The sequence below is a fragment of the Ambystoma mexicanum genome, unplaced genomic scaffold (genome assembly GCF_040938575.1).
Source record: "Ambystoma mexicanum isolate Mex_15411 unplaced genomic scaffold, UKY_AmexF1_1 Mex_scaf118, whole genome shotgun sequence".
Classification (NCBI taxonomy): domain Eukaryota; kingdom Metazoa; phylum Chordata; class Amphibia; order Caudata; family Ambystomatidae; genus Ambystoma; species Ambystoma mexicanum.
In genome coordinates, this window is record NW_027182345.1 from 212,849 (window position 1) to 235,939 (window position 23,091).

At 35.5% G+C, this 23,091-nt stretch overlaps 10 non-coding genes across 10 annotated transcripts; all 10 read left to right on the plus strand.

Moving 5' to 3' along the window:
• The first annotated feature begins 1,024 nt into the window (after positions 1-1,024).
• TRNAC-ACA (transfer RNA cysteine (anticodon ACA)) lies at positions 1,025-1,096 on the plus strand. The gene has a single exon. It is a non-coding gene; the product is annotated as a tRNA-Cys (tRNA).
• An 882-nt stretch (positions 1,097-1,978) lies between these two features.
• TRNAC-GCA (transfer RNA cysteine (anticodon GCA)) lies at positions 1,979-2,050 on the plus strand. Its single transcript has one exon. It is a non-coding gene; the product is annotated as a tRNA-Cys (tRNA).
• An 871-nt stretch (positions 2,051-2,921) lies between these two features.
• TRNAC-GCA (transfer RNA cysteine (anticodon GCA)) lies at positions 2,922-2,993 on the plus strand. The gene has a single exon. It is a non-coding gene; the product is annotated as a tRNA-Cys (tRNA).
• Positions 2,994-3,864: 871 nt separating this feature from the next.
• TRNAC-GCA (transfer RNA cysteine (anticodon GCA)) lies at positions 3,865-3,936 on the plus strand. Its single transcript has one exon. It is a non-coding gene; the product is annotated as a tRNA-Cys (tRNA).
• Positions 3,937-4,818: 882 nt separating this feature from the next.
• On the plus strand, positions 4,819-4,890 carry TRNAC-GCA (transfer RNA cysteine (anticodon GCA)). Its single transcript has one exon. It is a non-coding gene; the product is annotated as a tRNA-Cys (tRNA).
• An 870-nt stretch (positions 4,891-5,760) lies between these two features.
• Positions 5,761-5,832, plus strand: TRNAC-GCA (transfer RNA cysteine (anticodon GCA)). The gene has a single exon. It is a non-coding gene; the product is annotated as a tRNA-Cys (tRNA).
• A 1,825-nt stretch (positions 5,833-7,657) lies between these two features.
• Positions 7,658-7,728, plus strand: TRNAC-GCA (transfer RNA cysteine (anticodon GCA)). The gene has a single exon. It is a non-coding gene; the product is annotated as a tRNA-Cys (tRNA).
• A 2,769-nt stretch (positions 7,729-10,497) lies between these two features.
• Positions 10,498-10,568, plus strand: TRNAC-GCA (transfer RNA cysteine (anticodon GCA)). The gene has a single exon. It is a non-coding gene; the product is annotated as a tRNA-Cys (tRNA).
• A 7,517-nt stretch (positions 10,569-18,085) lies between these two features.
• TRNAC-GCA (transfer RNA cysteine (anticodon GCA)) lies at positions 18,086-18,157 on the plus strand. Its single transcript has one exon. It is a non-coding gene; the product is annotated as a tRNA-Cys (tRNA).
• A 3,718-nt stretch (positions 18,158-21,875) lies between these two features.
• TRNAC-GCA (transfer RNA cysteine (anticodon GCA)) lies at positions 21,876-21,947 on the plus strand. Its single transcript has one exon. It is a non-coding gene; the product is annotated as a tRNA-Cys (tRNA).
• Positions 21,948-23,091: the final 1,144 nt, after the last annotated feature.

The window sequence follows — 23,091 nt, forward strand, 5'->3', positions numbered from 1 at the left end:
TGCATTGCTTTGATGGTGATTGCATGTTGCTTCCACTTTGTACATATTACTGAATAAATAAAAGAGAACATTTCAGAAATGGGGGTATAGCTCAGGGGTAAAGCATTTCACTGCAGATCAAAAGGTCCCTAGTTCAAATCTGGGTGCCCCCTTGTCCAACTGTTTTACCTGTAGAAATATGTTTTTAATTGAAGAAAACATTTACAATCTTAGCATTTTATGTAATGAGCAACACATTTCTACATTAGAAATACTCCTGATCATCTCCTGAAACATAGGGTAAACACCATGAAACTGTTTAGGATTTCTTCATATGATACAAGCTGTGTTTGACATTCACCCAAGTTCTACTGGTGATATTACCAGTTTGAAATAGTCCATTAGAAGCTCATATGAATGTTATAAAACTGTGGTGGAAACCAATAATATGCCCTTAATGAAATGTATTAATTTGTACAGCTGACCAGAAGTGCACTGATGCCATTAGTTCTACAAGTTCCATAGAGTCACCCACTCTATCACCTTTTTAAAAAAGGGCAGTTTTCAACATTCAAGGGTTTATGTCAGTGGTAGAGCGTAGGAGTGTAGTTCAAGAAGTCCCTGTTTCATAACCATATACCCTCTTCAATAGATCCTGTTAAATGTTTTTCAACCCAATGCACTGTAAGAAACAATAAGATATATAATCATTTCATATACAAAACAATGAACAATTGGGTTTAACTATGCTCTTAGCACAAAATCAACAAACTGCAGTAGAGAAGCAGTTACATTTTTCAGAATTTGTGCATTTGACAAAAGATTTTTTTTCCATGTTCCAAGATCTACATGTGATACGAAATGTATGAATTCTTGCAATGGAAACCTTACTGTATTTTACCAAGGCAGATAAAGGACATCCTTCGCACCCCATATACTTATAAGGAGGGTTTGGTGGCTGAAAATGCATTGCTTTGATGGTGATTGCATGTTGCTTGCACTTTGTACATATTACTGAATTAATAAAGGTGAACTTTTCAGAACTGGGGGTATCGCTCAGTGGTAGAGCATTTGACTACAGATCAAAAAGTTCCTAGTTCAAATCTGGGTGCCCCCTTGTCCAACTGTTTTACCTGTAGAAATATGTTTTTAATTAAATAAATTGAAGTAAACATTTACAATCTTAGCATTTTATGTAATGAGCATCACATTTCTACATTTGAAATACTCCTGATCATCACCTGAAACATAGGGTAAACACCATTAAGCTGTTTAGGATTTCTTCATATGATACAAGCTGTGTTTTACATTCACCCAAGTTCTACTGGTGATATGATCAGTTTGAAATAGTCCATTGGAAGCTCTTATGAATGTTATAAAACTGTGGTGGAAACCAATAATATGCCCTTAATGAAATGTATTAATTTGTACAGCTGACCAGAATTGCACTGATGTCATTAGTTCTACAAGTTCCATAGAGTCACCCACTCTATCACCTTTTTAAAAAAGGGCAGTTTTCAACATTCAAGGATTTATGTCAGTGGTAGAGCGTAGGAGTGTAGTTCAAGAAGTCCCTGTTTCATAACCATTTACCCTCTTCAATAGATCCTGTTAAAATGTTTTTCAACCCAATGCACTGTAAGAAAAAATCTGATATATCATCATTTCATATACAAAACAATGAACAATTGGGATTAACTATGCTCTTAGCACAAAATCAACAAACTGCAGTAGAGAAGCAGTTACATTTTGCAGAATTTGTGCATTTGACAAAAGATTTTTTTTCCATGTTCCAAGATCTACAAGTGATACGAAATGTATGAATTCCTGCAATGGAAACCTCACTGCATTTTACCAAGGCAGATAAAGGACATCTTTTGTACCACTTATACTTATAAGGAGGGTTTGGTGGCTGAAAATGCATTGTTTTGATGGTGATTGCATGTTGCTTGCACTTTGTACATATTACTGAATTAATAAAGGTGAACTTTTCAGAAATGGGGGAATAGCTCAGTGGTAGAGCATTTGACTGCAGATCAAGAGGTCCCTAGTTCAAAACTGGGTGCCCCCTTGTTCAACTGTTTTACCTATAGAAATATGTTTTTAATTGAAGAAAACATTTACAATCTTAGCATTTTATGTAATGAGCAACACATTTCTACATTAGAAATACTCCTGATCATCTCCTGAAACATAGGGTAAACACCATGAAACTGTTTAGGATTTCTTCATATGATACAAGCTGTGTTTGACATTCACCCAAGTTCTACTGGTGATATTACCAGTTTGAAATAGTCCATTGGAAGCTCATATGAATGTTATAAAACTGTGGTGGAAACCAATAATATGCCCTTAATGAAATGTATTAATTTGTACAGCTGACCAGAAGTGCACTGATGCCATTAGTTCTACAAGTTCCATAGAGTCACCCACTCTATCACCTTTTTGAAAAAGGGCAGTTTTCAACATTGAAGGGTTTATGTCAGTGGTAGAGCGTAGGAGTGTAGTTCAAGAAGTCCCTGTTTCATAACCATATACCCTCTTCAATAGATCCTGTTAAATGTTTTTCAACCCAATGCACTGTAAGAAACAATAAGATATATAACCATTTCATATACAAAACAATGAACAATTGGGTTTAACTATGCTCTTAGCACAAAATCAACAAACTGCAGTAGAGAAGCAGTTACATTTTTCAGAATTTGTGCATTTGACAAAAGATTTTTTTCCATGTTCCAAGATCTACATGTGATACGAAATGTATGAAATCTTGCAATGGAAACCTCACTGTATTTTACCAAGGCAGATAAAGGACATCTTTTGTACCACTTATACTTATAAGGAGGGTTTGGTGGCTGAAAATGCATTGTTTTGATGGTGATTGCATGTTGCTTGCACTTTGTACATATTACTGAATTAATAAAGGTGAACTTTTCAGAAATGGGGGAATAGCTCAGTGGTAGAGCATTTGACTGCAGATCAAGAGGTCCCTAGTTCAAAACTGGGTGCCCCCTTGTCCAACTGTTTTACCTGTAGAAATATGTTTTTAATTGAAGAAAACATTTACAATCTTAGCATTTTATGTAATGAGCAACACATTTCTACATTAGAAATACTCCTGATCATCTCCTGAAACATAGGGTAAAGACCATGAAACTGTTTAGGATTTCTTCATATGATACAAGCTGTGTTTGACATTCACCCAAGTTCTACTGGTGATATTACCAGTTTGAAATAGTCCATTGGAAGCTCATATGAATGTTATAAAACTGTGGTGGAAACCAATAATATGCCCTTAATGAAATGTATTAATTTGTACAGCTGACCAGAAGTGCACTGATGCCATTAGTTCTACAAGTTCCATAGAGTCACCCACTCTATCACCTTTTTAAAAAAGGGCAGTTTTCAACATTGAAGGGTTTATGTCAGTGGTAGAGCGTAGGAGTGTAGTTCAAGAAGTCCCTGTTTCATAACCATATACCCTCTTCAATAGATCCTGTTAAATGTTTTTCAACCCAATGCACTGTAAGAAACAATAAGATATATAACCATTTCATATACAAAACAATGAACAATTGGGTTTAACTATGCTCTTAGCACAAAATCAACAAACTGCAGTAGAGAAGCAGTTACATTTTTCAGAATTTGTGCATTTGACAAAAGATTTTTTTCCATGTTCCAAGATCTACATGTGATACGAAATGTATGAATTCTTGCAATGGAAACCTTACTGTATTTTACCAAGGCAGATAAAGGACATCCTTCGCACCCCATATACTTATAAGGAGGGTTTGGTGGCTGAAAATGCATTGCTTTGATGGTGATTGCATGTTGCTTGCACTTTGTACATATTACTGAATTAATAAAGGTGAACTTTTCAGAACTGGGGGTATCGCTCAGTGGTAGAGCATTTGACTGCAGATCAAAAGGTTCCTAGTTCAAATCTGGGTGCCCCCTTGTCCAACTGTTTTACCTGTAGAAATATGTTTTTAATTAAATAAATTGAAGTAAACATTTACAATCTTAGCATTTTATGTAATGAGCATCACATTTCTACATTTGAAATACTCCTGATCATCACCTGAAACATAGGGTAAATACCATTAAGCTGTTTAGGATTTCTTCATATGATACAAGCTATGTTTTACATTCACCCAAGTTCTACTGGTGATATGATCAGTTTGAAATAGTCCATTGGAAGCTCTTATGAATGTTATAAAACATTGGTGGAAACCAATAATATGCCCTTAATGAAATGTATTAATTTGTACAGCTGACCAGAATTGCACTGATGTCATTAGTTCTACAAGTTCCATAGAGTCACCCACTCTATCACCTTTTTAAAAAAGGGCAGTTTTCAACATTCAAGGATTTATGTCAGTGGTAGAGCGTAGGAGTGTAGTTCAAGAAGTCCCTGTTTCATAACCATATACCCTCTTCAATAGATCCTGTTAAAATGTTTTTCAACCCAATGCACTGTAAGAAACAATCTGATATATCATCATTTCATATACAAAACAATGAACAATTGGGTTTAACTATGCTCTTAGCACAAAATCAACAAACTGCAGTAGAGAAGCAGTTACATTTTGCAGAATTTGTGCATTTGACAAAAGATTTTTTTTCCATGTTCCAAGATCTACATGTGATACGAAATGTATGAATTCCTGCAATGGAAACCTCACTGTATTTTACCAAGGCAGATAAAGGACATCTTTTGTACCACTTATACTTATAAGGAGGGTTTGGTGGCTGAAAATGCATTGTTTTGATGGTGATTGCATGTTGCTTGCACTTTGTACATATTACTGAATTAATAAAGGTGAACTTTTCAGAAATGGGGGTATAGCTCAGTGGTAGAGCATTTGACTGCAGATCAAGAGGTCCCTAGTTCAAAACTGGGTGCCCCCTTGTTCAACTGTTTTACCTGTAGAAATATGTTTTTAATTGAAGAAAACATTTACAATCTTAGCATTTTATGTAATGAGCAACACATTTCTACATTAGAAATACTCCTGATCATCTCCTGAAACATAGGGTAAACACCATTAAGCTGTTTAGGATTTCTTCATATGATACAAGCTGTGTTTGACATACACCCAAGTTCTACTGGTGATATTACCAGTTTGAAATAGTCCATTGGAAGCTCATATGAATGTTATAAAACTGTGGTGGAAACCAATAATATGCCCTTAATGAATTGTATTAATTTGTACAGCTGACCAGAAGTGCACTGATGCCATTAGTTCTACAAGTTCCATAGAGTCACCCACTCTATCACTTTTTTAAAAAAGGGCAGTTTTCAGCATTCAAGGGTTTATGTCAGTGGTAGAGGGTAGGAGTGCAGTTCAAGAAGTCCCTGTTTCATAACCATATACCCTCTTCAATAGATCCTGTTAAAATGTTTTTCAACCCAATGCACTGTAAGAAACAATAAGATATATCATCATTTCTTATACAAAACAATGAACAATTGGGTTTAACTATGCTCTTAGCACAAAATCAACAAACTTCAGTACAGAAGCAGTTATGTTTTGCAGATTTTGTGCATTTGACAAAAAGTTTTTTTCCATGATCCAAGATCTACATGTGACAAGAAATGTATGAATTCTTGCACTGGAAACCTCACTGTATTTTACGAAGGCAGATAAAGGACATCTTTTGTACCCCTTATACTTATAAGGAGGGTTTGGTGGCTGCAAATGCATTGCTTTGACGGTGAATGCATGTTGCTTCCACTTTGCACATATTACTGAATAAATAGGTGAACGTTTCAGAATTGGGGGTATAGCTCAGTGGTAGAGCATTTGACTGCAGATCAAGAGGTCCCTAGTTCAAATCTGGGTGCCCCCTTGTACAACTGTTTTACCTGTAGAAATATGTTTTTAATTAAATAAATTGAAGTAAACATTTACAATCTTAGCATTTTATGTAATGAGCATCACATTTCTAAATTTGAAATACTCCTGATCATCACCTGAAACATAGGGTAAACACCATTAAGCTGTTTAGGATTTCTTCATATGATACAAGCTGTGTTTTACATTCACCCAAGTTCTACTGGTGATATGATCAGTTTGAACTAGTCCATTGGAAGCTCTTATGAATGTTATAAAACTGTGGTGGAAACCAATAATATGCCCTTAATGAAATGTATTAATTTGTACAGCTGACCAGAATTGCACTGATGTCATTAGTTCTACAAGTTCCATAGAGTCACCCACTCTATCACCTTTTTAAAAAAGGGCAGTTTTCAACATTCAAGGATTTATGTCAGTGGTAAAGCGTAGGAGTGTAGTTCAAGAAGTCCCTGTTTCATAACCATATACCCTCTTCAATAGATAATGTTAAAATGTTTTTCAACCCAATGCACTGTAAGAAACAATCTGATATATCATCATTTCATGTACAAAACAATGAACAATTGGGATTAACTATGCTCTTAGCACAAAATCAACAAACTGCAGTAGAGAAGCAGTTACATTTTGGAGAATTTGTGCATTTGACAAAAGATTTTTTTTCCATGTTCCAAGATCTACATGTGATACGAAATGTATGAATTCTTGCAATGGAAACCTCACTGTATTTTACCAAGGCAGATAAAGGACATCTTTTGTACCACTTATACTTATAAGGAGGGTTTGGTGGCTGAAAATGCATTGTTTTGATGGTGATTGCATGTTGCTTGCACTTTGTACATATTACTGAATTAATAAAGGTGAACTTTTCAGAAATGGGGGTATAGCTCAGTGGAGAGCATTTTACTGCAGATCAAGAGGTCCCTAGTTCAAAACTGGGTGCCCCCTTGTTAAACTGTTTTACCTGTAGAAATATGTTTTTAATTGAAGAAAACATTTACAATCTTAGCATTTTATGTAATGAGCAACACATTTCTACATTAGAAATACTCCTGATCATCTCCTGAAACATAGGGTAAACACCATGAAACTGTTTAGGATTTCTTCATATGATACAAGCTGTGTTTGACATTCACCCAAGTTCTACTGGTGATATTACCAGTTTGAAATAGTCCATTGGAAGCTCATATGAATGTTATAAAACTGTGTTGGAAACCAATAATATGCCCTTAGTGAAATTTATTAATTTGTACAGCTGACCAGAAGTGCACTGATGCCATTAGTTCTAAAAGTGCCATAGAGTCACCCACTCTATCACCTTTTTAAAAAAGGGCAGTTTTCAACATTCAAGGGTTTATGTCAGTGGTAGAGCGTAGGAGTGTAGTTCAAGAAGTCCCTGTTTCATAACCATATACCCTCTTCAATAGATCCTGTTAAATGTTTTGCAACCCAATGCACTGTAAGAAACAATAAGATATATAATCATTTCATATACAAAACAATGAACAATTGGGTTTAACTATGCTCTTAGCACAAAATCAACAAACTGCAGTAGAGAAGCAGTTACATTTTTCAGAATTTGTGCATTTGACAAAAGATTTTTTTTCCATGTTCCAAGATCTACATGTGATACGAAATGTATGAATTCTTGCAATGGAAACCTTACTGTATTTTACCAAGGCAGATAAAGGACATCCTTCACACCCCATATACTTATAAGGAGGGTTTGGTGGCTGAAAATGCATTGCTTTGATGGTGATTGCATGTTGCTTGCACTTTGTACATATTACTGAATTAATAAAGGTGAACTTTTCAGAACTGGGGGTATAGCTCAGTGGTAGAGCATTTGACTGCAGATCAAGAGGTCCTAGTTCAAATCTGGGTGCCCCCTTGTTCATCTGTTTTACCTGTAGAAATATTTTTTTAATTAAATAAATTGAAGACAACATTTACAATCTTAGCATTTTATGTAATGAGTAACACATTTCTACATCTGAAATACTCCTGATCATCTCCTGAAACATAGGGTAAACACCATGAAACTGTTTAGGATTTCTTCGTATGATACAAGCTGTGTTTTACATTCACCCAAGTTCTACTGGTGATATTATCAGTTTGAAATAGTCCATTGGAAGCTCATATGAATGTTATAAAACTGTGGTGGAAACCAATAATATGCCCTTAATGAAATGTATTAATTTGTACAGCTTCCCAGAAGTGCACTGATGTCATTAGTTCTACACATTCCATACAGTCACCCACTCTATCACTTTTTTTAAAAAGGGCAGTTTTCAGCATTCAAGGGTTTAACTCAGTGGTAGAGCGTAGGAATGCAGTTCAAGAAGTCCCTGTTTCATAACCATCTACCCTCTTCAATAGATCCTGTTAAAATGTTTTTCAACCCAATGCACTGTAAGAAACAATAGGATATATCATCATTTCATATAAAAACAATGAACAATTGGGTTTAACTATGCTCTTAGCACAAAATCAACAAACTGCAGTAGAGAAGCAGTTACGTTTTGCAGAATTTGTGCATTTGACAAAAGTATTTTTTCCATGTTCCAAGATCTACATGTGATATGAAATGTATGAATTCTTGAAATGGAGACCTCACTGTATTTTACCAAGGCAGATAAAGGACATCCTTCGCACCCCTTATACTTATAAGGAGGGTTTGGTGGCTGAAAATGCATTGCTTTGATGGTGATTGCATGTTGCTTGCACTTTGTACATATTACTGAATTAGTAAAGGTGAACATTTTAGAACTGCAGGTATAGCTCAGTGGTAGAGCATTTGACTGCAGATCAAGAGGTCCCTCGTTCAAATCTGAGGGCCCCCTGGTCCAACTGTTGCACCTGTAGAAATATTTTTTTAATTGAAGAAAATATTTACAATCTTAGCATTTTATGTAATGAGCAACACGTTTCTATATTTGAAATACTCCTGATCATCTCCTGAAACATAGGGTAAACACCATTAAGCTGTTTCGGATTTCTTCGTATGATACAAGCTGTGTATTACATTCACCCAAGTTCTACTGGTGATATTATCAGTTTGAAATAGTCCATTGGAAGCTCATATGAATGTTATAAACCTGTGGTGGAAACCAATAATATGCCCTTAATGAAATGTATTCATTTGTACAGCTGACCAGAAGTGCACTGATGTCATTAGTTCTACAAGTTCCATACAGTCACCCACTCTATCACCTTTTTAAAAAAGGGCAGTTTTCAGCATTCAAGGGTTTAACTCAGTGGTAGAGCGTAGGAATGCAGTTCAAGAAGTTCCTGATTCATAACCATATATCCTCTTCAATAGATCCTGTTAAAATGTTTTTCAACCCAATGCACTGTAAGAAACAATAGGATATATAATCATTTCATATAAAAAACAATGAACAATTGGTTTAAATATGCTCTTAGCACAAAATCAACAATCTGCAGTAGAGAAGCAGTTACATTTTGCAGAATTTGTGCATTTGACAAAAGTTTTTTTTCCATGTTCCAAGATCTACATGTGATACGAAATGTATGAATTCTTGCAATAGAAACCTCACTGTATTTTACCAAGGCAGATAAAGGACATCCTTCGCACCCCATATACCTATAAGGAGGGTTTGGTGGCTGAAAATGCTTTGCTTTGATGGTGATTGCATGTTGCTTGCACTTTGTACATATTACTGAATTAGTAAAGGTGAACATTTCAGAACTGGGGGTATAGCTCAGTGGTAGAGCATTTGACTTCAGATCAAGAGGTCCCTCGTTCAAATCTGAGTGCCCCTTGGTCCAACTGTTGCACCTGTAGAAATATTTTTTTAATTGAAGAAAATATTTACAATCTTAGCATTTTATGTAATGAGCAACACGTTTCTATATTTGAAATACTCCTGATCATCTCCTGAAACATAGGGTAAACACCATTAAGCTGTTTCGGATTTCTTCGTATGATACAAGCTGTGTATTACATTCACCCAAGTTCCACTGGTGATATTATCAGTTTGAAATAGTCCATTGGAAGCTCATATGAATGTTATAAACCTGTGGTGGAAACCAATAATATGCCCTTAATGAAATGTATTAATTTATACAGCTGACCAGAAGTGCACTGATGTCATTAGTTCTACAAGTTCCATACAGTCACCCACTCTATCACCTTTTTTATAAAAGGGCAGTTTTCAGCATTCAAGGGTTTAACTCAGTGGTAGAGCGTAGGAATGCAGTTCAAGAAGTCCCTGTTTAATAACCATATACCCTCTTCAATAGATCCTGTTAAAATGTTTTTCAACCCAATGCACTGTAAGAAACAATAAGATATATCATCATTTCATATACAAAACAATGAACAATTGGGTTTAACTATGCTCTTAGCACAAAATCAACAAACTGCAGTAGAGAAGCAGTTGCATTTTGCAGAATTTGTGCATTTGACAAAAGATTTTTTTTCCATGTTCCAAGATCTACATGTGATACGAAATGTATGAATTCTTGCAATGGAAACCTCACTGTATTTTACCAAGGCAGATAAAGGACATCTTTTGTACCACTTATACTTATAAGGAGGGTTTGGTGGCTGAAAATGCATTGTTTTGATGGTGATTGCATGTTGCTTGCACTTTGTACATATTACTGAATTAATAAAGGTGAACTTTTCAGAATTGGGGGTATAGCTCAGTGGTAGAGCATTTGACTGCAGATCAAGAGGTCCTAGTTCAAATCTGGGTGCCCCCTCGTTCAACTGTTTTACCTGTAGAAATATTTTTTTAATTAAATAAATTGAAGAAAACATTTACAATCTTAGCATTTTATGTAATGAGCAACACATTTCTACATCTGAAATACTCCTGATCATCTCCTGAAACATAGGGTAAACACCATGAAACTGTTTAGGATTTCTTCGTATGATACAAGCTGTGTTTTACATTCACCCAAGTTCTACTGGTGATATTATCAGTTTGAAATAGTCCATTGGAAGCTCATATGAATGTTATAAAACTGTGGTGGAAACCAATAATATGCCCTTAATGAAATGTATTAATTTGTACAGCTTCCCAGAAGTGCACTGATGTCATTAGTTCTACACGTTCCATACAGTCACCCACTCTATCACTTTTTTTAAAAAGGGCAGTTTTCAGCATTCAAGGGTTTAACTCAGTGGTAGAGCGTAGGAATGCAGTTCAAGAAGTCCCTGTTTCATAACCATCTACCCTCTTCAATAGATCCTGTTAAAATGTTTTTCAACCCAATGCACTGTAAGAAACAATAGGATATATCATCATTTCATATAAAAACAATGAACAATTGGGTTTAACTATGCTCTTAGCACAAAATCAACAAACTGCAGTAGAGAAGCAGTTACGTTTTGCAGAATTTGTGCATTTGACAAAAGTTTTTTTTCCATGTTCCAAGATCTACATGTGATATGAAATGTATGAATTCTTGAAATGGAGACCTCACTGTATTTTACCAAGGCAGATAAAGGACATCCTTCGCACCCCTTATACTTATAAGGAGGGTTTGGTGGCTGAAAATGCATTGCTTTGATGGTGATTGCATGTTGCTTGCACTTTGTACATATTACTGAATTAGTAAAGGTGAACATTTTAGAACTGCAGGTATAGCTCAGTGGTAGAGCATTTGACTGCAGATCAAGAGGTCCCTCGTTCAAATCTGAGGGCCCCCTGGTCCAACTGTTGCACCTGTAGAAATATTTTTTTAATTGAAGAAAATATTTACAATCTTAGCATTTTATGTAATGAGCAACACGTTTCTATATTTGAAATACTCCTGATCATCTCCTGAAACATAGGGTAAACACCATTAAGCTGTTTTGGATTTCTTCGTATGATACAAGCTGTGTATTACATTCACCCAAGTTCTACTGGTGATATTATCAGTTTGAAATAGTCCATTGGAAGCTCATATGAATGTTATAAACCTGTGGTGGAAACCAATAATATGCCCTTAATGAAATGTATTCATTTGTACAGCTGACCAGAAGTGCACTGATGTCATTAGTTCTACAAGTTCCATACAGTCACCCATTCTATCACCTTTTTAAAAAAGGGCAGTTTTCAGCATTCAAGGGTTTAACTCAGTGGTAGAGCGTAGGAATGCAGTTCAAGAAGTCCCTGATTCATAACCATATATCCTCTTCAATAGATCCTGTTAAAATGTTTTTCAACCCAATGCACTGTAAGAAACAATAGGATATATAATCATTTCATATAAAAAACAATGAACAATTGGTTTAACTATGCTCTTAGCACAAAATCAACAAACTGCAGTAGAGAAGCAGTTACATTTTGCAGAATTTGTGCATTTGACAAAAGTTTTTTTTCCATGTTCCAAGATCTACATGTGATACGAAATGTATGAATTCTTGCAATAGAAACCTCACTGTATTTTACCAAGGCAGATAAAGGACATCCTTCGCACCCCATATACCTATAAGGAGGGTTTGGTGGCTGAAAATGCTTTGCTTTGATGGTGATTGCATGTTGCTTGCACTTTGTACATATTAATGAATTAGTAAAGGTGAACATTTCAGAACTGGGGGTATAGCTCAGTGGTAGAGCATTTGACTTCAGATCAAGAGGTCCCTCGTTCAAATCTGAGTGCCCCTTGGTCCAACTGTTGCACCTGTAGAAATATTTTTTTAATTGAAGAAAATATTTACAATCTTAGCATTTTATGTAATGAGCAACACGTTTCTATATTTGAAATACTCCTGATCATCTCCTGAAACATAGGGTAAACACCATTAAGCTGTTTCGGATTTCTTCGTATGATACAAGCTGTGTATTACATTCACCCAAGTTCCACTGGTGATATTATCAGTTTGAAATAGTCCATTGGAAGCTCATATGAATGTTATAAACCTGTGGTGGAAACCAATAATATGCCCTTAATGAAATGTATTAATTTATACAGCTGACCAGAAGTGCACTGATGTCATTAGTTCTACAAGTTCCATACAGTCACCCACTCTATCACCTTTTTTATAAAAGGGCAGTTTTCAGCATTCAAGGGTTTAACTCAGTGGTAGAGCGTAGGAATGCAGTTCAAGAAGTCCCTGTTTAATAACCATATACCCTCTTCAATAGATCCTGTTAAAATGTTTTTCAACCCAATGCACTGTAAGAAACAATAAGATATATCATCATTTCATATACAAAACAATGAACAATTGGGTTTAACTATGCTCTTAGCACAAAATCAACAAACTGCAGTAGAGAAGCAGTTACATTTTGCAGAATTTGTGCATTTTACAAAAGATTTTTGTTCCATGTTCCAAGATCTACATGTGATACGAAATGTATGAATTCTTGCAATGGAAACCTCATTGTATTTTACCAAGGCAGATAAAGGAAATCTTTTGTACCCCTTATACTTATAAGGAGGGTTTGGTGGCTGAAAATGCATTGCTTTGATGGTGATTGCATGTTGCTTCCACTTTGTACATATTACTGAATAAATAAAGGTGAACATTTCAGAAATGGGGGTATAGCTCAGGGGTAGAGCATTTCACTGCAAATCAAAAGGTCTCTTGTTCAAATCTGGGTGCCCCCTTGTCCAACTGTTTTACCTGTAGAAATATGTTTTTAATTAAATAAATTGAAGTAAACATTTACAATCTTAGCATTTTATGTAATGAGCAACACATTTCTACATTTGAAATACTCCTGATCATCTCCAGAAACATGGGGTAAACACCTTGAAACTGTTTAGGATTTCTTCGTATGATACAAGCTGTGTTTTACATTCACCCAAGTTCTGCTGGTGATATTATCAGTTTGAAATAGTCCATTGGAAGCTCATATGAATGTTATAAAACTGTGGTGGAAACCAATAATATGCCCTTAATGAAATGTATTAATTTGTACAGCTGACCAGAATTGCACTGATGTCATTAGTTCTACAAGTTCCATACAGTCAACCACTCTATCACCTTTTTAAAAAACGGCAGTTTTCAGAATTCAAGGGTTTAACTCAGTGGTAGGGCGTAGGAATGCAGATCAAGAAGTCACTGTTTCATAACCATATACCCTCTTCAATAGATCCTGTTAAAATGTTTTTCAACCCAATGCACTGTAAGAAACAATAAGATATATCATCATTTCATATACAAAAGAATGAACATTTGGGTTTAACTATGCTCTTAGCACAAAATCAACAAACTGCAGTAGAGAAGCAGTTGCATTTTGCAGAATTTGTGCATTTGACAAAAGATTTTTTTTCCATGTTCCAAGATCTACATGTGATACGAAATTTATGAATTCTTGCAATGGAAACCTCACTGTATTTTACCAAGGCAGATAAAGGACATCCTTTGCACCCCTTATACTTATAAGGAGGGTTTGGTGGCTGAAAATGCATTGCTTTGATGGTGATTGCATGTTGCTTGCACTTTGTACATATTACTGAATTAGTAAAGGTGAACATTTTAGAACTGCAAGTATAGCTCAGTGGTAGAGCATTTGACTGCAAATCAAGAGGTCCCTCGTTCAAATCTGAGGGCCCCCTGGTCCAACTGTTGCACCTGTAGAAATATTTTTTTAATTGAAGAAAATATTTACAATCTTAGCATTTTATGTAATGAGCAACACGTTTCTATATTTGAAATACATCTGATCATCTCCTGAAACATAGGGTAAACACCATTAAGCTGTTTCGGATTTCTTCGTATGATACAAGCTGTGTATTACATTCACCCAAGTTCTACTGGTGATATTATCAGTTTGAAATAGTCCATTGGAAGCTCATATGAATGTTATAAACCTGTGGTGGAAACCAATAATATGCCCTTAATGAAATGTATTCATTTGTACAGCTGACCAGAAGTGCACTGATGTCATTAGTTCTACAAGTTCCATACAGTCACCCACTCTATCACCTTTTTAAAAAAGGGCAGTTTTCAGCATTCAAGGGTTTAACTCAGTGGTAGAGCGTAGGAATGCAGTTCAAGAAGTCCCTGATTCATAACCATATATCCTCTTCACTAGATCCTGTTAAAATGTTTTTCAACCCAATGCACTGTAAGAAACAATAGGATATATAATCATTTCATATAAAAAACAATGAACAATTGGGTTTAACTATGCTCTTAGCACAAAATCAACAAACTGCAGTAGAGAAGCAGTTACGTTTTGCAGAATTTGTGCATTTGACAAAAGTTTTTTTTCCATGTTCCAAGATCTACATGTGATACGAAATGTATGAATTCTTGCAATAGAAACCTCACTGTATTTTACCAAGGCAGATAAAGGACATCCTTCGCACCCCATATACCTATAAGGAGGTTTTGGTGGCTGAAAATGCTTTGCTTTGATGGTGATTGCATGTTGCTTGCACTTTGTACATATTACTGAATTAGTAAAGGTGAACATTTCAGAACTGGGGGTATAGCTCAGTGGTAGAGCATTTGACTGCAGTTCAAGAGGTCCCTTGTTCGAATCTGGGTGCCCCCTGGTCCAACTGTTGTACCTGTATAAATATTGTTTTAAATAAATTGAAGAAAACATTTACAATCTTAGCATTTTATGTAATGAGCAACACATTTCTACATTTGAAATACTCCTGATCATCTTCTGAAACATAGTGTAAACACCATTAAGCTGTTTCAGATTTCTTCGTATGATACAAGCTGTGTATTACCTTCACCCAAGTTCTACTGGTAATATTATCAGTTTTAAATAGTTCATTGGAAGCTCATATGAAAGTTATAAAACTGTGGTAGAAACCAATAATATGCCCTTAATGAAATGTATTAATTTGTACAGCTGCCCAGAAGTGCACTGATGTCATTAGTTCTACAAGTTCCGTATAGTCACCCACTCTATCACTTTTTTTAAAAAGGGCAATTTTCAGCATTCAAGGGTTTATGTCAGTGGTAGAGCGTAGGAGTGCAGTTCAAGAAGTCCCTGTTTCATAACCATATACCCTCTTCAATAGATCCTGTAAAATGTTTTTGAACCCAATGCACTGTAAGAAACAATAGGATATATCATCATTTTGTGTAAAAAACAATGAACAATTGGGTTTAACTATGCTCTTAGCACAAAATCAACAAACTGCAGTAGAGAAGCAGTTACGTACGTTTTGCAGAATTTGTGCATTTGACAAAAGTTTTTTTTCCATGTTCCAAGATCTACATGTGATACGAAATGTATGAATTCTTGCAATGGAAACCTCACTGTATTTTACCAAGGCAGATAAAGGACATCCTTCGCACCCCATATACTTAAATGGAGGGTTTGGTGGCTGAAAATGCATTGCTTTGATGGTGATTGCATGTTGCTTGCACTTTGTACATATTACTGAATTAATAAAGATTAACATTTTAGAACTGCAGGTATAGCTCAGTGGTAGAGCATTTGACTTCAGATCAAGAGGTCCCTCGTTCAAATCTGAGTGCCCCTTGGTCCAACTGTTGCACCTGTAGAAATATTTTTTTAATTGAAGAAAATATTTACAATCTTAGCATTTTATGTAATGAGCAACACATTTCTATATTTGAAATACTCCTGATCATCTCCTGAAACATAGGGTAAACACCATTATGCTGTTTCGGATTTCTTCGTATGATACAAGCTGTGTATTACATTCACCCAAGTTCCACTGGTGATATTATCAGTTTGAAATAGTCCATTGGAAGCTCATATGAATGTTATAAACCTGTGGTGGAAACCAATAATATGCCCTTAATGAAATGTATTCATTTGTACAGCTGACCAGAAGTGCACTGATGTCATTAGTTCTACAAGTTCCATACAGTCACCCACTCTATCAACTTTTTAAAAAAGAGCCGTTTTCAGCATTCAAGGGTTTATGTCAATGGTAGAGGGTAGGAGTGCAGTTCAAGAAGTCCCTGTTTCATAACCATATACCCTCTTCAATAGATCCTGTTAAAATATTTTTCAACCCAATGCACTGTAAGAAACAATAGGATATATCATCATTTCATATAAAAAGCAATGAACAATTGGGTTTAACTATGCGCTTAGCACAAAATAAACAAACTGCAGTAGAGAAGCATTTACATTTTGCAGAATTTGTGCATTTGACAAAAGTTTTTTTTTCCATGTTCCAAGATCTACATGTAATACGAAATGTATGAATTCTTGCACTGGAAACCTCACTGTATTTTACGAAGGCAGATAAAGTACATCTTTTGTACCCCTTATACTTATAAGGAGGGTTTGATGGCTGAAAATGCATTGCTTTGATGGTGATTGCATGTTGCTTTAACTTTGTACATATTACTGAATTAATAAAGGTGAAAATTTCAGAAATGGGCGTATAGTTCAGTGGTAGAGCATTTGACTGCAGATCAAAAGGTCCCTAGTTGAAATCTGGGTGCCCCCTTGTCCAACTGTTTTACCTGTAGAAATATTTTTTTAATTAAATAAATTGAAGAAAACATTTACAATCTTAGCATTTTATGTAATGAGCAACACATTTCTACATTTGAAATACTCCTGATCATCTCCTGAAACATAGGGTAAACACCATTAAGCTGTTTAGGATTTCTTCATATGATACAAGCTGTGTTTTACATTCACCTAAGTTCTACTGGTGATATTATCAGTTTGAAATAGTCCATTGGAAGCTCATATGAACGTTATAAAACTGTGGTGGAAACCAATAATATGCCCTTAATGAAATGTATTAATTTCTCCAGCTGACCAGAAGTGCACTGATGTCATTAGTTCTACAAGTTCCATACAGTCACCCACTCTATCACCTTTTTAAAAAAGGGCAGTTTTCAGCATTCAAGTGTTTAACTCAGTGGTAGAGCGTAGGAATGCAGTTCAAGAAGTCCCTGATTCATAACCATATATCCTCTTCAATAGATCCTGTTAAAATGTTTTTCAACCCAATGCACTGTAAGAAACAATAGGATATATAATCATTTCATATAAAAAACAATGAACAATTGGGTTTAACTATGCTCTTAGCACAAAATCAACAAACTGCAGTAGAGAAGTAGTTACGTTTTGCAGAATTTGTGCATTTGACAAAACTTTTTTTTCCATGTTCCAAGATCTACATGTGATACGAAATGTATGAATTATTGAAATGGAAACCTCACTGTATTTTACCAAGGCAGATAAAGGACATCCTTCGCACCCCATATACCTATAAGGAGGGTTTGGTGGCTGAAAATGCTTTGCTTTCATGGTGATTGCATGTTGCTTGCACTTTGTACATATTACTGAATTAGTAAAGGTGAACATTGTAGAACTGGGGGTATAGCTCAGTGGTAGAGCATTTGACTGCAGTTCAAGAGGTCCTTAGTTCGAATCTGGGTGCCCCCTGGTCCAACTGTTGTACCTGTAGAAATTTTGTTTTAAATAAATTGAAGAAAACATTTACAATCTTAGCATTTTATGTAATGAGCAACACATTTCTACATTTGAAATACTCCTGATCATCCTCTGAAACATAGTGTAAACACCATTAAGCTGTTTCAGATTTCTTCGTATGATACACGCTGTGTATTACCTTCACCCAAGTTCTACTGGTAATATTATCAGTTTGAAATAGTCCATTGGAAGCTCATATGAAAGTTATAAAACTGTGGTAGAAACCAATAATATGCCCTTAATGAAATGTATTAATTTGTACAGCTGCCCAGAAGTGCACTGATGTCATTAGTTCTACAAGTTCCATACAGTCACCCACTCTATCACTTTTTTTTAAAAAGGGCAATTTTCAGCATTCAAGGGTTTATGTAAGTGGTAGAGCGTAGGAGTGCAGTTCAAGAAGTCCCTGTTTCATAACAATATACCCTCTTCAATAGATCCTGTAAAATGTTTTTGAACCCAATGCACTGTAAGAAACAATAGGATATATCATCATTTTGTGTAAAAAACAATGAACAATTGGGTTTAACTATGCTCTTAGCACAAAATCAACAAACTGCAGTAGAGAAGCAGTTACGTTTTGCAGAATTTGTGCATTTGACAACAGTTTTCTTTCCATGTTCCAAGATCTACATGTGATACAAAATGTATGAATTCTTGCAATGGAAACCTCACTGTATTTTACCAAGGCAGATAAAGGACATCCTTCGCACCCCATATACTTATAAGGAGGGTTTGGTGGCTGAAAATGCATTGCTTTGATGGTGATTTCATGTTGCTTGCACTTTGTACATATTACTGAATTAATAAAGGTGAACATTTTTGAACCTCAGGTATAGCTCAGTGGTAGAGCATTTGACTGCAGATCAAGAGGTCCCTCGTTCAAATCTGAGTGCCCCCTGGTCCAACTGTTGGACCTGTAGAAATATTTTTTTAATTAAATAAATTGAAGAAAATATTTACAATCTTAGCATTTTATGTAATGAGCAACACGTTTCTATATTTGAAATACTCCTGATCATCTCCTGAAACATAGGGTAAACACCATTAAGCTGTTTCGGATTTCTTCGTATGATACAAGCTGTGTATTACATTCACCCAAGTTCTACTGGTGATATTATCAGTTTGAAATAGTCAATTGGAAGCTCATATGAATGTTATAAACCTGTGGTGGAAACCAATAATATGCCCTTAATGAAATGTATTCATTTGTACAGCTGACCAGAAGTGCACTGATGTCATTAGTTCTACAAGTTCCATACAGTCACCCACTCTATCAACTTTTTAAAAAAGAGCCGTTTTTAGCATTCAAGGGTTTATGTCAGTGGTAGAGGGTAGGAGTGCAGTTCAAGAAGTCCCTGTTTCATAACCATATACCCTCTTCAATAGATCCTGTAAAATGTTTTTGAACCCAATGCACTGTAAGAAACAATAGGATATATCATAATTTCGTGTAAAACACAATGAACAATTCGGTTTAACTATGCTCTTAGCACAAAATCAACAAACTGCAGTAGAGAAGCAGTTACGTTTTGCAGAATTTGTGCATTTGACAAAAGTTTTTTTTCCATGTTCCAAGATCTACATGTAATACGAAATGTATGAATTCTTGCAATGGAAACCTCACTGTATTTTACCAAGGCAGATAAAGGACATCCTTCGCACCCCATATACTTATAAGGAGGGTTTGGTGGCTGAAAATGCATTGCTTTGATGGTGATTGCATGTTGCTTGCACTTTGTACATATTACTGAATTAATAAAGGTGAACATTTTACAACTGCAGGCATAGCTCAGTGGTAGAGCATTTGACTACAGCTCAAGAGGTCCCTCGTTCAAATCTGAGTGCCCCCTGGTCCAACTGTTGCACCTGTAGAAATATTTTTTTAATTGAAGAAAGTATTTACAATCTTAGCATTTTATGTAATGAGCAACACGTTTCTATATTTGAAATACTCCTGATCATCTCCTGAAACATAGGGTAAACACCATTAAGCTGTTTCGGATTTCTTCGTATGATACAAGCTGTGTATTACATTCACCTAAGTTCTACTGGTGATATTATCAGTTTGAAATAGTCCATTGGAAGCTCATATGAATGTTATAAACCTATGGTGGAAACCAATAATATGCCCTTAATGAAATGTATTCATTTGTACAGCAGACCAGAAGTGCACTGATGTCATTAGTTCTACAAGTTTCATACAGTCACCCACTCTATCACTTTTTTTAAAAAGGGCAATTTTCAGCATTCAAGGGTTTATGTCAGTGGTAGAGCGTAGGAGTGCAGTTCAAGAAGTCCCTGTTTCATAACCATATACCCTCTTCAATAGATCCTGTAAAATGTTTTTGAACCCAATGCACTGTAAGAAACAATAGGATATATCATCATTTCGTGTAAAACACAATGAACAATTCGGTTTAACTATGCTCTTAGCACAAAATCAACAAACTGCAGTAGAGAAGCAGTTACGTTTTGCAGAATTTGTGCATTTGACAAAAGTTTTTTTTTCCATGTTCCAAGATCTACATGTGATACGAAATGTATGAATTCTTGCAATGGAAACCTCACTGTATTTTACCAAGGCAGATAAAGGACATCCTTCGCACCCCATATACTTATAAGGAGGGTTTGGTGGCTGAAAATGCATTGCTTTGATGGTGATTGCATGTTGCTTGCACTTTGTACATATTACTGAATTAATAAAGGTGAACATTTTAGAACTGCAGGTATAGCTCAGTAGTAAAGCATTTGACTACAGCTCAAGAGGTCCCTCGTTCAAATCTGAGTGCCCCCTGGTCCAACTGTTGCACCTGTAGAAATATTTTTTTAATTGAAGAAAGTATTTACAATCTTAGCATTTTATGTAATGAGCAACACATTTCTACATTTGAAATACTCCTGATCATCTCCTGAAACATAGGGTAAACACCATTAAGCTGTTTCGGATTTCTTCGTATGATACAAGCTGTGTATTACATTTACCCAAGTTCTACTGGTGATATTATCAGTTTGAAATAGTCCACTGGAAGCTCATATGAATGTTATAAAACTGTGGTGGAAACCAATAATATGCCCTTAATGAAATGTATTAATTTGTACAGCTTACCAGAAGTGCACTGATGTCATTAGTTCTACAAGTTCCATACAGTCACGCACTCTATCACTTTTTTTAAAAAAGGGCAGTTTTCAACATTCAAGGGTCTATGTCAGTGGTAGAGCGTAGGAGTGTAGTTCAAGAAGTCCCTGTTTAATAACCATATACCCTCTTCAATAGATCCTGTTAAAATGTTTGTTAACCCAATGCACTGTAAGAAACAATAAGATATATCATCATTTCTTATACAAAACAATGAACAATTGGGTTTAACTATGCTCTTAGCACAAAATCAACAAACTTCAGTACAGAAGCAGTTACGTTTTGCAGATTTTGTGCTTTTGACAAAAAGTTTTTTTTTCCATGTTCCAAGATCTACATGTGACAAGAAATGTATGAATTCTTGCACTGGAAACCTCACTGTATTTTACGAAGGCAGATAAAGGATATCTTTTGTACCCCCTATACTTATAAGGAGGGTTTGGTGGCTGCAAATGCATTGCTTTGACGGTGAATGCATGTTGCTTCCACTTTGCACATATTACTGAATAAATAGGAGAACGTTTCAGAATTGGGGGTATAGCTCAGTGGTAGAGCATTTGACTGCAGATCAAGAGGTCCCTAGTTCAAATCTGGGTGCCCCCTTGTCCAACTGTTTTACCTGTAGAAATATTTTCTTAATTAAATAAATTGAAGAAAACATTTACAATCTTAGCATTTTATGTAATACGCAACACATTTCTACATTTGAAATACTCCTGATCATCTCCTGAAACATAGTGTAAACACCATTAAGCTGTTTCGGATTTCTTCGTATGATACAAGCTGTGTATTACATTCACCCAAGTTCTACTGGTGATATTATCAGTTTGAAATAGTCCATTGGAAGCTCATATGAATGTTATAAAACTGTGGTGGAAACCAATAATATGCCCTTAATGAAATGTATTAATTTGTACAGCTGACCAGAAGTGCACTGATGTCATTAGTTCTACAAGTTCCATACAGCCACCCACTCTATCACTTTTTTAAAAAAGGGCAGTTTTCAGCATTCAAGGGTTTATGTCAGTGGTAGAAGGTAGGAGTGAAGTTCAAGAAGTCCATGTTTCATAACCATATACCCTCTTCAATAGATACTGTTAAAATGTTTTTCAACCCAATGCAGTGTAAGAAACAATAAGATATATCATCATTTCATATACAAAACAATGAACAATTGGGTTTAACTATGCTCTTAGCACAAAAACAACAACTGCAGTAGAGAAGCAGTTACGTTTTGCAGAATTTGTGCATTTGACAAAAGTTTTTTTTTCCATGTTCCAAGATCTACATGTCATACGAAATGTATGAATTCTTGCACTGGAAACCTCACTGTATTTTATGAAGGCAGATAAAGGACATCTTTTGTACCCCTTATACTTATAAGGAGGGTTTGGTGGCTGAAAATGCATTGCTTTGATGGTGATTGCATGTTGCTTCCACTTTGTACATATTACTGAATAAATAAAGGTAAATATTTCAGAATATGGTTTATAGCTCAGTGGTAGAGAATTCGATTGCAGATCAAGAGTTTTCTAGTTCAAATCTGGGTGACCCCTTGTCCAACTGCTTTACCTGTAGAAATATTTTTTTAAATAAATTGAAGAAAACATTTACAATTTTAGCATTTTATGTAATGAGCAACACATTTCTACATTTGAAATACTCCTGATCATCCCCGGAAACATAGGGTAAACACCATTAAGCTGTTTCGGAATTCTTCGTATGATACAAGCTGTGTATTACATTC